Here is a 12790-nt window from a genome sequence, read left to right on the forward strand (position 1 = left end):
TTTCTGATACTTCCCTCATTTCAGCCTGTCGCTACCTTAAAAAGCATACTAGCTTGGAGTTACTTTCAGAAAAATCAGCTGTTGGTAGACAGGATTATACTTTGACACTTGTGAACTAGTATTTTTCCATTTTAGACAGTCTAACTACACATTCACTGAACATACACACCTCAAACATGTGCTAGAGGGTCATGTATTTGTCAGGATCTTTACCTAAAAGCTCAGATCAGTCTGTGTACAGCTAACACGAAGTTGGCACTGCTGTTGCAGTTGCACAGCTGTCTGCAGTGATTAACTAAGCAATGGATCTAGTCCAAGATGACTAGATTGGTAAACTCCATGCCCTATGGATCCAGCTGTGGCACTTCAGGTACTTCCTTGAGAGTCTGGTATTTCTGAAGGCCTAAACAGACCCATCTCAGCCAGGGCAGATTTGCAGGGGCTGAGCCAGAGCATTCTGCTCTAAAATTTTAAGGGTTTAGCTTACTGAAATGGATTTGAGAGCTCTGCCTCTAATCACGTAGGACAAATGCCTCCCTATTTATGAGCAGGGATGAGGTCACCTTGCTTCTGTTTTGTTAAACCCTTTTTGCATTGACCCAATAAACTTGTCTGTTTATGAAAAAGGACAGATAACCAGTGTTGAGCCTGTCAAATTTTAATCTAGGATCTCCTCTAAATGGGTCAGCATTAATATAAACATACGAACATTTGGTCTTTTCTGTATACAGAACACTAGACTCACTTTTAGCAGGCTAGACAAAATTAGGAAGAGGCAGTAAGCATATCACTGAAGCAATCAAGCCTGCCTTTTAATCCATCACAGGGTTTGAGAACCACATTGAGGAACAAAGAAGTTGAAGCTCTTGGGGCCAAGGATGTTATTTTGAAGCACCTTAAGTGTACAGCTCTTTTTTTAAAAAAATCACTAAAAGGTATGGCAGCCCCAAAGACTGACAGTCTTTTCAACCAATATTCTTAAGTCCCCCTTGTGACCAAGGACTAACTTTAAAATCAATCACTGGAAAGCAAGTGCTGGATTTGTGGAGTCTTTTCATTTGTCCTTTCATCACAGAATAAAAAAAGCTGAAAAACGTGTTATAGGAAACACTTCAACATTACTGCTAACAGAGTGCACCTCACCTGTACAAGTATAATGAGAAAAAAAACCCATGTGTTCCCTTTCCAGACAGGAATAGAAACAAGTACAACAAAAGCCAGTGAAGCTACAGCAAATTCCTTATACATCCTTTCAAAAACACTGGGTTTTGGGAAAGCCATCAAGAATTTTACTTGTACAGTAAGTGAACTCACAACTGACAACAAATCTGAGACCTGCATACATTTCTGTTCCAGGTTTACTGGGTAGAGGAGGCTCTTCCAGGGACAGAAGTCACTTCACCCTGTGACTCAAGGGGGCACACACAGGATTTGGTAACTACCAAGCATTACAGCTCCTCCACCCATACCGAAGCAGAGCCTGACTCTGCATACTGGAAAGCCAACATTAAAAAAATCAAAGACATTAAAGGAAGCCACTCCCATAGGGTCCTTCCCTCAGGCCTTTTAATGAGCAAGAGACTCATTTCACTGAAGCATTAGAAATGCTTTGGGCTAAAGCAAAGATGCAGCTGTATGGAACTGCCCACAGACAAGAGTAAAGGCAGCCTCTTTAAAAGGGGCTCCACTAGCAAGATATTTTATGCTCCATTACATTCACTGAAGAATCTTGAAGGAATCCTGTTTCCAGGAATGACAGTTTGATACAAAAGCCTCCTAGATGCCCTCCCACCAGTCAGCATTCTGGCTCACTAGTGCTTTCAGAGCTCAGTTGGACACCAAAACACTGGAGCATGCCTGGCCAACACTGAAAGCCTTTAAAAATCCCCTTTCCTATCCTTCTACAGCTTCTACCAAGTAGTGTAATACCCTCTCTTCCCCACTAAGATTCAGAAGAGCCAAAGAGGCTGTTTCTAGACAGATTAAGCAGACAGACTTCATTAACTAACTTGTCAGACATTTCTTGGACTAATTTCATTTATTTGTAATGCCTGCTTGGGGACTAAAACTCTGAAAGCAAGTCTGCCAGACCAGAAGAAAGCAAAACACCCTACTTTAAAGAGTTGTGCCTAGGCAGATTCAGATCAGAAGTAATTTCTGCCCCCCTCTACTCTTTGAAGGGGGAAGAAGGAAGGCCGTTTCACTGAAGTTAGAATGTTTCCAGGAAATTAATCATCTTTAATACCAGCCAAAGCTAATGCCTCTTCCAAAGTGACAGGTCTGTCACTACCAGGTAAGATACTTAGAACCACATTATGGAGAAGGGAACTTTATTAAGGAAAGGGTGGGAAGTCAGAGCACTACAAAGGTTATTAAATAAAGCCAAGTCTTATGCCAGCATATTATTTGAATCTCACTTCAGGGGGTGCACAGAAGTGTGTCACACTGCTGACATTTCAATGGTTTAAAGGCAGAGGAAGATGTTTAGAGACCATCCAGATGAAAATATACATAGGAAACATATACACCTGGGAAAGACTCTGAAGCAATGTGTCTTGATGGGAAAGGCTGGCAGACTAAGGTTTTGTAAAGCACTGGAGGACAGTCTGAGGTCACACAAGCTATATGAGTACAGGAATCTGTGCAAGGGGAACCATGAAAAAAACCTCAAGCTTTATTGCACAGTCCGGTATCCTGCCTTTTACACAGCACCTTTTGTATAAAAGATGCTTTCATTTTTACAGAAAAGTGTTAAGCCTAAACTGCTACTTTAAGGTCTCAAAAAAAATTACATAGATACAAGTATTTTAGGGCCACACCAGTACTATGCCTCATTGGTTTAGACACACAAAGCAAGGCATTACACTGCTTATTTTGAGACTGGCATCTAACCAGCCCAATCTTACCCCATGTAGAACCTCTTATTATCTTCAGCAGTAGCTCAGAAGAGAACATGTCAGAAGCAAATGCTGAGGTCATCTTGATGTATCACTCAGTACTCCTGTCCATTTAGAACAGCCAACTAAGTCTCAGACCTCAAAGCATAGAAGGTATAATTAAGAATTAGCTGAGCACTTCAAGCACTTAAGCTTAGGTTTTCAGGAGATGTGGCCATGAGAGGTAAAGTGTAGTCCTCGCCACAGTCATCAGGAGTCTGGCAAAGCCCACTGCTGTTCTGTCATCAAACATCTGACAGATTTTTATCTCCAAATAAAGAGGGCATGCTGACATGTCCCATCACAAGGATGCTTAAAAGAACATTATTTGGACAGCACACAGAAGTCCTTGGTGCAAATCCCTCTGCCTTTTGTGAGAGCCAGCACCCAGGCCAGGATTTGGCTGTTTGGCGAGTATACAAAGCAGCAGGTACTGTTTACACCGTGTTCCAACAAGAATTTCTTGGCTGGTGCCTTCACTGGAATTTGACCTTTTCATCAGATACAATAGTTGGCTCATATACTAAATTTAGAGGTACTGTGAGGTTACAGGGACAAAGTTCATAGCACAAGGCACCATCAGCACAGCCAGAAAGACAGGTGCCTTTAACTGGAGCTTTTTTTCCTTTTTTGACTTTGAGAAGTCCTACACCATCAGAGCAGAAGCCAAGCACCTAAGAGGGCTGGGTGTACAAGCCAAGGCAGCTTGCTTAAGAAAGCACCTGAGAATAATTCCATAGCCAACAGGGCCAAAGACTCTTTGGGTCTTTCACTTCCCCAAGAAAGCCAATTTAGAGACAAATGAGCCTTGAATTTCACTTCCTTCTGACTACAGGAACTGCTTTTGTTTCTTCACAATATAATTTTAACTGCTCAAAATTGTTCTACTGCATGACAGGCAGCTTTTGTGTATTATTTAAGAATGCTGCTATATAGACTCCCTGTATGTTACCTTATCTGGTTCCTGCTTGACACAGATGGATTGAAAAACACTGTATTAGCTTTTATTGCACACACCTGATGTACAAGATTAAATTAAGACAAGACAAGGCTCTGATGACTCCACAGAAATCAATTCATTGCATCTTATCTTATAGGAAAGGCTTACGTTGTTTAAGCAAACATAACTATTCAATTACTGCAGAGACTTAGGACTTTGTCACACCCTAACTACTCACTGCCTTATGGAACTACAGGGCAGAGCTTCAGGTCCTTGTAGAAGAGGTCAAGCTTACTTTTAAGTACTGAGGGAGAAGAAATACTGGCTAACACCTTTCCACAGTCTTACAGCATTAGCAGGTGTCACTTACCTACCGGACAACCCTGTGTCAGTGGGCAGCATTAAGCTCAAAGGAAGAAGTGGAATAAACACATTGCAGAAAACCCAACAATCCATGCTGAGTAGTTGAGGCAATATGCTACTAGCATCAAGCCACAGATAGCTAAGTGAGCTAATACAAACTGCATTACAGACTTAAACCCCCATGCAAAAGTATGCTCTATTCCTTCACTATATTTTGAAACACAGCATCATACTGTTAAAGCCTCATTTACCCTCAGACTCCAACCCCTCCATACCCACCCTGTCACAGAGCTCAGATGTACACATCAGAAGAGCAGCCCAAAGTCCAAGCACATCACAGCTGTTTGCTCAGCTACAGGGTGCACAGCTGAGTAAGTGGGGAGCATGCTCCACACCAGATTAGGTGCACAGCAGGGAAAGACCACCTATCACCAAAGCACAAGTTAAGACAGCTAAGAGAACTTTATTCAAGACTGGTCCAATTCAAGCAGTCTGAAAACACCTATATCTGAACATGATCAAAAGCTGAGGTGCCACTTCACTCTGAGGTCTTCAAACACCTTGCTTCCCCCCCACCCCAACAAGCAGCTCTGCTCCACAGCAGTACAGAAGATTTGCAGAGTCATTCTCTCAGTCTGTCCATGACAGACAGAAGGTTCATGCTAGGAAGTTTAATTCACATAATTACATTAAAAATGAAGGAACAACATTTCAGGACGAAAGAACCAAATACAAAGAGACAGGACCTGACCAACACACAGCTACCACTACTGCAGAATACTCAAGTTTTATCAGAATGCTGATTAAAACAAAGGTTTTGGAGCACTACAGCAGTCACCAGCAACTCAAAAGTTTGAAGAGCTACATTGCACACTCTCCTGTTGAATCTGAGTGCGAGGTCAGGGATATTACAGCCACACATCTTAGGACATTTTCTCCTTACCTCTTACAAGGATGTTCACTGTAAATGACTGTGCATCTGCTTATTTCACTTAGCGCAATCTTTCATAGTCACATATGCCCAACCAACACTTCACAGAACTGGGTGTTCCAGTTAAGGGACAGCCAGGCTTGAATACCCTCAGCATAATCTTTCTGGAACCTGCATCTCTATGCAAAAGCATCTTTGAAGATGTAAGTAAGTTTAGAAGCAGGACAAGTTGTTGAACAGTGAACCAACCCCTCACTAGCAGCCAGTCACTCATCCGAGCTGACCCTTTCCATAAGGAGCCTATATTACACTAAGTACTCAATGCCCTGAATAGGGCTGTAGCTCAATTATTAGCAACTAGTACATCAGAAGTTTCAGAAGGCTTTGGTGTTTGCAGGAGCTCAGTCCATATTAGCAGAGGAAGTTGTCATTGCCATTTTAGTCAAACTGAGCCCATGATAACGAGAAACTCAAGCATTTCTCAACAGCAGAGTAAGTGCTAGGCAACGGCACTTCTTTGTCAATCTAGAGATACAGATGAAAGTCTTCCGTACATTGCAAAGTATGACGCTTCCTTCCACTGCCATTACCTCTAACAGAGCACAGGCATAAAGAAGTTTCAAGCACCTGTTTTGTACAGAACTGCTTTGCACATTTTGAATTACTGCTGCCTAATGCTGGCAGAGTAAGGCTGGCAGTCAGAGACAATCTTTATTATCAAGTCAACTGATATAGCTGGAGAAAAGAGAAGCCCTTGGACACACAAGCCTTCCTAGAGCTAAAAGAGGCTAAGACAGCTGCCTGACTAGGTTAGCATCATTGCCACCCACATATGTTGGGCAAGCAGGACTTTGCTCTCCATAAGGACGGACTGCCCTTGCACACTGAAATTAAATCAATTGTTTGGTACTGGACTCGATCAGCTGAGTTTGATCAGATTTTTTTAACTGCATATAAGCTTAATCTTCACAAGCTATTTAGGCTGAAGAAGGGCAAATACTTGCACAGAAGTTCAGTTGATCTATAGTACACATTAAGAACAGCAATTCAGTGCTGTAACACATTGTGAAATACGATCTTGCAGAGAAACTCAAAAGCGTAGATGAAGACTCCAATATACTAGCCAAACTATGATGATTTAGACTTTTGCTGAAAAGTCCAAAACACCAGTTTCAGGCGGGTCTCTGCATCTTTCAACAGGAATTACAAGCACCAAAGACCCCAGAACACACACCCCTACTAGAGACTTTGCTAAATCCTGTTCTTTATTGACAAGTTGACTGCCAGAGCTGGCAGCATGAAAGTAAGGATGAAGAGGCCGGAGATAGAGAACAAGAAAGGGGAGTAACAGAGCAAAGAGAATCCAACAGCACCCAGGACATTTCCATTATTGAGTGAGGTTAAACTACAACTACAAAGGGTTTGAATCACAGCTCTAAAGCACCATTTTCTATAGTACATCAAATTACATCTAAAAATACAGTTAGAACTTAGGAGATTTGGATAACCTCTCCATATGCCTGTGTCAAGGACAAATGATGTTATTCTGCCACCTTTCCTGCCCAATATCACATCCCAGAACAGTGACTATTTCAGCACGTTAATCTCTGGGTTTTCACATGACAAGTTTAATAATGCAGCTTTATGAAACTCTAAGAGACTCAGCTGCTATTCATTCCCTTAATAGAAAAATATAGCTTTTACAAGAAGAGTAGAACAAATTAGTTTTTAAGTTTAACTTTTTCACAAACAGTTTTGCAAGATGGAAGGTTTTATCCCTAACCTCCACATCTTTTCCACCCCTAGAAAAGACAGTCTAGCACAATCTTAGGTCAGCCTCATCCTCTGTGCAGCTAATTCACTCAATAACACAGGGGACCTCACATGCAAAAGCTGAAATACAACTATTTTTAAGAATAAGGCAGGAGAATAGAAGAACCCAAACATTAGCTCTTAGTTCTTTTTTAAAAATCCTTCCCGTTCTTACTCTTGACTTTGACACCAAAATAAACGATGGCTAGAATAATAAGAAAGGCTGCATGTTCACTGATCCAAGAAGAAACAAGAGAATTTATTCAAACTTCTCTTGTAATATGAGAACTAAGGAAGCATCTAGGAAAGAAGGCAAGTAGATGAACCAAGAAAAGATAATAACAGAACCACCAAAGACTAGTTGTCAATAACAAAACACCCTGCACAGGAAATTACCATTATCAAAGAAGGTCTGAAAATGAGATATCACAAATGCAAACAGCTGAACTGTGTGTTCTACAAACACCATATCGGTGGGGACTAGAACATGTCAGCCTAAGCAATATTACAAACATGGCTGAGCATGATAATCATTGATAAACAAGGCATGCAAGCTGAACACACTGTACCAGTTAGCTAATTAATAAGCCACAAATGTTTGTTACAGAAGGAGGCACCAGTGCTGTGGAAGCCAAACAGCAATCTGCAAGAGGGAGGCAGGAATCTTTAGTACTTACCACACCAGTGACAATTGTGCCTCCACAATAAGAGGAAGCCGTTATGAATTCTCTGAAGAGACCTGCATGAGAGCACAACTACAGAATGCAGTCCCTCCAACCACAACTGTGGCAATAAAGCTGCTGCTAACATACCTCTTTTAAAAAGTTAGTGTCAGGTGAGGGATTTCACCAGCTGGAATACGTCAACTGTGACGGATACATATACCCATCCTGTGCTGGAGTAAATCACGAGTTATACATGAAGTTGCAGAATGGAGTGCATAGAGTCCTGTCACACAGGCTAACAAGCAGGTATACAGCACACATCAACAAAAGGAAGTCTAAAGTTGTTGCAAAATGCTAGTAGCAGTGTCAGGACCTAGGAGCATGAGTAACAGAGGAGAAAAGCCTCATTTAGGGGGAGCAGTGTGACCTGACAGACATCAGCCAGAACTCACCTGGCTCTAACTCACACAAGTATCATCTCCTCAGGACCTCTGCTCCACACTCAGCTCCCCAGCAGCATAGGATTGCTTCCCACCTCAGCCGTCACTCCCTATCAGCACAGGCTGCTCACACCACTGCTTTTCTTGCCCTGCACAACCTCACACCTCCACAAGGCAACGGGGAAAGGCCATCACCACACCCCCAGCTGCACAGACCTTCCAACCCCGGCAAGAGCCGAAAGGAGAGGCACCGGGAGGCGACCAGACCACAGGTCACCACAGCCAGGCCAGGCTGAACCCCACCGCAGGGCTACCCCCACCTCCACCCCAGGAAATAAAGACATAGGGCAAGCCTGCTGCAGAAAACAAACCGAAAGAAGGCGGCTGGGCGGGCACGGGGAGCCTGAGGCCGGAGCGAGAGGAGCACCGCTGACCACTTAGCACCTCGCAGACCCGGCCGCGGGGCAGCGACCGGACGGCCAGCGGACGCCCCGCGCCCCCTCAGGCCCCACACTGCTGAGAGAGAAGGAGGGAAGCTCAGCCGCCGCCGCGCTGCGGGGAAGGGGCTGCCAGAGCACCGCCGACCTCACCTGCAGGCCCGGCCCGGCTCGGCTCGGCTCGGCCGCGCCACCGCCGGCAGCTCCCGCCGCCGCTCCCACCCGTCTGCACCGGCCCCGCTACGCGCGGCCCCTTAGCAACCGCCCTCGCCTTCCCGTTGGCCGCGCAGCCCTGCCGCTCCCGCCCATGTCAGCGCGCGGATTGGCCGGAAGGCGAGCTGAGGGTGGGAGCGCGCTCCAGCCGGACTGCAGAGGCGCCATTGGCTGGTGGAGACGCAGCGGGGCGGGACACTGCGGTTCTGTTGGCTTGGGTGCCTCTCAGTCAGGCGGAGGGTGGTGATTGGCGTCCCCGGACGGGGAGGGGCTGCCGGCGCCTGTGGGGAGCCGCGGCTAGTGCCGCCATGACAGAGCGGGGCTTCGACGGGGCGGCGGGGAGCGGCGGGAGGAGCTAGGGTGAAGCACCAGCCTCGCCCCTGGCCGCTTCCTGCTGCCGGAGCCAACACCCCTGCCGCGGGGGGGGAGGCAGCCTGCGGAGCGGCTCCAGCTGAGGTGCACGTTCACCCCTCAGTGACGTGGGGCTTGGTCCTGAGAGCCAAAAACCCCGCTAGTGTGGCAAAGGCCGCTGATAATCCATCTAAGTGAGCCCAGGTGCTGAATACTGGTCGCATGATGACACGTTGCAATAAAAAATTATTTAGGAATTCTGTCGTAGGGCCTTCCAAATGGTGGCTGGGCCTTCAACGTGCTGGTTTTGTTTCCTGTGGGCCCCCAGGCCACCTCTGTGCAGCAAACCTGGCGCTGGGGTGCAAGCTGGGATCACCTAGGGCCTTGCCAGCAGGAGTGAAGGGGTCTTCTCCCCGGGCGCTCAGAGGCACACGAGTGCCCGCCTGGTTTCCTCCCACCAAGTGGGATGTGTGACAGGGACAGGAAAAGCTGCCGGGAGGTAGACGGAGCCTGCCACATCTGGAAGGCACTGGAGGAAAACAAATAATACAAATGCCTGCAATACTATGTTTATAAACTTGCTTTTCTCGTAGCTTCCCAAAAGGGCCACATGTTACGTTGCTACTAAGTAACATGAACTGTTCCTAGCTATGTTAATGGTTGCTTTATATAACTAGATGGAAAAATCCTTTCCCTGATTTCAGACACTTTGTTTCCTCTGTTTACTGGGAGTTGGAGCTTCCTACGTAGAGAAAGCTCTCAAGGAGCAAGTCACATTTTCCAGAGAGTTATGTATCTGGAGAGATGACTAACTGCTGTAGACTGAGTCACAGTGAAGAAGGGAGCTCTGAGGAAGGGCAGAGAGGGGACTGCTGAAATGGCCGTGGCAGAACAGAAATAACAGCAGCTCCATGGCAAGCGCTCCTCTTTGCTTGCTACTGATGTGATCCCGTACCACTCAGTTAAACAAGAGCTGGGTTCGTTATCTTCAGCTTTTAATTAACCTTGTGAAAATACCCAGGGTTTATGGTGGTTGCTAAATTAGTTGGGAACTCAGCTGGGCTGAAGCTTGGTATGTCTGAAGGCAGCTGAGTTATGTTTATGATCAAGCTACGAGATAAGCTTAGTAGATAAACTTCCGGTATCAGCCTCTTAACTAAGTATTTGAAGAATGTGTTTGAATTTGATTACAGAAAATTGCAGTCCAATTGACTCCAGGTGTACCTTGGCTCCTCACCATTGATCTAGGCAGGAAAACACAGATCCAGGCAGGAAAACACACCACAAACTGGAGCTGAGCCTCCAGGCAAGGCTTTTATTTTAAATCCTTGAGGCTGTTGGAGATTTCTCTGACCTGAGAGAAGCTCAGCTATTAGAAGAGAGCTTTCTTAAGCACACCGTTACAAAGCAAACCAAAACTCTTAGTTGCCCACTTCTTGCTGAGAAAAAGTGAAACATAAGGTGGTCTTTTATATCAGGGGTGCTCGGATACATCAGTGAGGAATGAAAGCTGAGAACCTGAGAGGACTAACATTGAAGAGGTGGTAGCACAAATTCACAGGTGGCTATGGCAGTGGGAGCCCAGATCCTGAGCTGTCTGCCTATTGCAAGAAGAAGGGATGTGGTGGAAAAGGTGCTGCATCTCCAGAAAGGGAAGGAGGAACCAGCGCAAGTCAATTGTTCTGGACAATGTTGGGGGGTTCCAGCTGCACTTCGGTTGTGGGAGCAGAGATGGCTGGGAGGGAGCAAGCGTGTTTTATGAATACAAACCCGGTTTTGGGCTATTAAAACAGCTTGCGAGCCCTGGCTTGTAAAGGAAGCTGCCCTCCCTATGAGTGTGCAGAGAGCTGACGTTGCTGCGGCCAAGCGGGTGTGATGATGAGCACCGCAGGGCTGGTTGGTGTTGGGAGCAGTGGTGTGTGCGGGAGGTGGAGCGCTCTGGCCCAGAGCCAGGAGGGAGGCTGTACCTCTTGCAGCAAACAGCTCACGCTCAGGAAATGCCATCTGAGCAGTAGCCCAAACCATCCCTTAAAGGAAGGGTGCTGGGAAGAGCCGAGTTTCATACCCAGCCTCCTGGGGAGGGATTTGGCAGCTCCAGCCCAACAGATGCTTCTGTCTGATGTTACTGCAGAGAAGTGGAATGGGGGTGTCCAGGAACACCCTAATGCTTCGGAGACAGGAGGATCCCTCTTTGAGTAATGTGGCTACTGCAAAAGAGGCCAAATATATGTGCTGGAAACCGTAGGGACAGGAAAAACACACAGCTTTGCCTTGTGCTTTGGGCAGGCACTTACCTCTGTACAATGAGGCCAAAAAAAGGCTGATGATAATTTAACCTTTTTAAACCCAGCAATTGGAAAGGTACCAGGCAGAGAGAACACCCATGTGGTGCTGAGCCAGCCTGAGACACCCCCATGCAACAACGTGGTGACAGCCACCTTTTGTTCTTCACATTCCTCTCTCTTTTGGCTGTTGCTGCCGCAAGAAACTCAAAGTCTTTTTCTGCTTCATTTCCCCTGGCCCAGCTTTTCTCCTGCTCAGCAAACTCGCTGTGTGCTGAAGGACTCCTGAGGACTTCGCACCTCTGAGGAAACCTTTTTGCTGGAGGAAACACTGGGGTGTTGATCTCTGCCAGTGTAGCAGGAGCAAAAGGAAAAACATCTCTTAGGACGCGGTTTGATTGCCAGCTGAAAATAAGCTACATGCCTGTCAGTGACGTGTGAGCACAAAAAACCTTTGCAGATGGAAAGGCAATGCTTTTTCCTCTTTACCTGCTCTGCCTTCCCTGCAGTGCCAGTGAGGCATTGGCTTGCAGGCTGCAGAGCCATGCTGTTTGAGAGCCTGTTGGATCTGGATGTGCAGCGCTCTTTGGACTCTTACGTATTTTCTGAAAATGGTGTCTAAAAGCGCAATGGGCACTTTGCAGATCTCAAAATAGACTAGCTTCTGTCCTGAGGAGCTGACAACGTAAGGAGACAAGTGCCAGGGATGGAAGAACGGCTGCATCACACAAACCAGCCAGGGAGGTGGCACGTGGCCCACCTGCTCAGTACTTTTCCATCACATTCTCATTCAGCTGCTCCTTGGCAACTTCTAGCTCTGTCACCCTCCTCAAAAGCTTCTGCTCTGGATTTATTTAGCATGCTATTTATTTCCTAATTATAGAACTTAACTGACTAACCTCAGCCCTACTGGGTTGCTGCTGCCCACCTTTTTGTCCCCTGTAGATCAGAGGCTCTCATCTCTTCTTATGACTGATGGCAGTTGCTAGAGACTTTCTGACTCTTTTTTCGGTTTTGTTTTTCTACTAAACCCAAGAGGGCTTTGACTACTAATACAGGGAGCTTCACTGATTATTTCAGAGCAGATGGGCTATTGCATTCCCAAATTCTTTAGGCCAAAAGGGAAATGCTGCTGGGATGAGCACTTTACCGGCCGTACTCTGCCACTTCTGTCCACAAATTCCTGACAGCCAGCTCACTCCTTTTACCCCACGCCCAGCCAGAGCTGCTGGCTGGAGGAAGAGGTTTTGAAAACCAATCCCCGGCATCATCAGTGCCACTGGTCCTGCTTCTGGATGCTCCACGGTGCTTGAACACTTCCTGGCTCCACAAGCAGACTTAGTGCTCTAGGGGAAGGATTTGTCTCTATCTCCCTGAGATGAATCTGTACCACAACACTCCTGAATTTTCCAGGGAGTCG

At 46.2% G+C, this 12790-nt stretch overlaps 1 protein-coding gene across 2 annotated transcripts in view; it reads right to left on the reverse strand.

Annotated features, from left to right (window-relative positions):
* The window catches only part of ABHD2 (abhydrolase domain containing 2, acylglycerol lipase), a 42885-nt gene extending 34121 nt beyond the window's left edge, over nucleotides 1-8764 (reverse strand). Inside the window, exon 1 of one of the 2 annotated variants that reach the window (XM_030013749.2) lies at nucleotides 8678-8764. The gene's annotated coding sequence lies outside the window, so the exon portion shown is untranslated. Of the gene's footprint in view, nucleotides 1-8099; nucleotides 8563-8677 lie in introns of those variants that run through there. The other variant, XM_041123483.1, reaches the window with a different exon arrangement.
* Between the last annotated feature and the right edge of the window lie 4026 nt (nucleotides 8765-12790).

The sequence above is a fragment of the Aquila chrysaetos genome, chromosome 5 (genome assembly GCF_900496995.4).
Source record: "Aquila chrysaetos chrysaetos chromosome 5, bAquChr1.4, whole genome shotgun sequence".
NCBI classification, from domain to species: domain Eukaryota; kingdom Metazoa; phylum Chordata; class Aves; order Accipitriformes; family Accipitridae; genus Aquila; species Aquila chrysaetos.